This window comes from Scyliorhinus canicula, unplaced genomic scaffold (genome assembly GCF_902713615.1).
Source record: "Scyliorhinus canicula unplaced genomic scaffold, sScyCan1.1, whole genome shotgun sequence".
NCBI lineage: Eukaryota > Metazoa > Chordata > Chondrichthyes > Carcharhiniformes > Scyliorhinidae > Scyliorhinus > Scyliorhinus canicula.
In genome coordinates, this window is record NW_024055512.1 from 911,403 (window position 1) to 912,379 (window position 977).

The following is a 977-nucleotide window of genomic DNA, read 5'->3' on the forward strand; positions in this document are numbered from 1 at the left end:
CAGATTGGAGTGTGCCTTCCCCCTTTCCTGTTGTGAATGAGTCTGTTCCCTCTCCAGATTGGAGTGTGTTTTCCAACTGACCTGTTGTGAATGAGACTGTTCCCTCTCCAGATTGGAGTGTGTATTTCCCACTGTCCTTTTGTGAATGAGTCTGTTCCCTCTCCAGATTGGAGTGTGCCTTCCCACTGTCCTGTTGTGAATGAGTCTGTACCCTCTCCAGATTGGAGTGTGTATTTCCCACTGTCCTGTTGTGAATGAGTCTGTTCCCTCTCCAGATTGGAGTGTGTTTTCCAACGGACCTGTTGTGAATGAGACCGTTCCCTCTCCAGATTCGAGTGTGCCTTCCCACTGTCCTGTTGTGAATGAGTCTGTTCCCTCTCCAGATTGGAGTGTGTTTTCCAACGGACCTGTTGTGATTGAGACTGTTCCCTCTCCAGATTGGAGGGTGTTTTCACACTGTCCTGTTGTGAATGAGTCTGTTCCCTCTCCAGATTGGAGTGTGCCTTTCCATTGTCCTGTTGTGAATGAGTCTGTTCCCTCTCCAGATTGGAGTGTGCCTTCACACTGTCCTGTTGTGAATGAGTCTGTTCTCTCTCCAGATTGGAGTGTGCCTTTCCATTGTCGAGTTGTGAATGAGTCTGTTCCCTCTCCAGAGTGGAGTGTGCCTTTCCATTGCCCTGCTGTGAATGAGTCTGTTCCCTCTCCAGATTGGAGTGTGTTTTCCCACTGTCCTGTTGTGAATGAGTCTGTTCCCTCTCCAGATTGGAGTGTGTTTTCCCACTGTCCTGTTGTGAATGAGTCTGTTCCCTCTCCAGATTGTAGTGTGCCTTCCCACTGTCCTGTTGTGAATGAGTCTGTTCCCTCTCCAGATTGGAGTGTGCCTTCCCACTGTCCTGTTGTGAATGAGTCTGTTCCCTCTCCAGATTGTAGTGTGCCTTCCCACTGTCCTGTTGTGAATGAGTCTGTTCCCTCTCCAG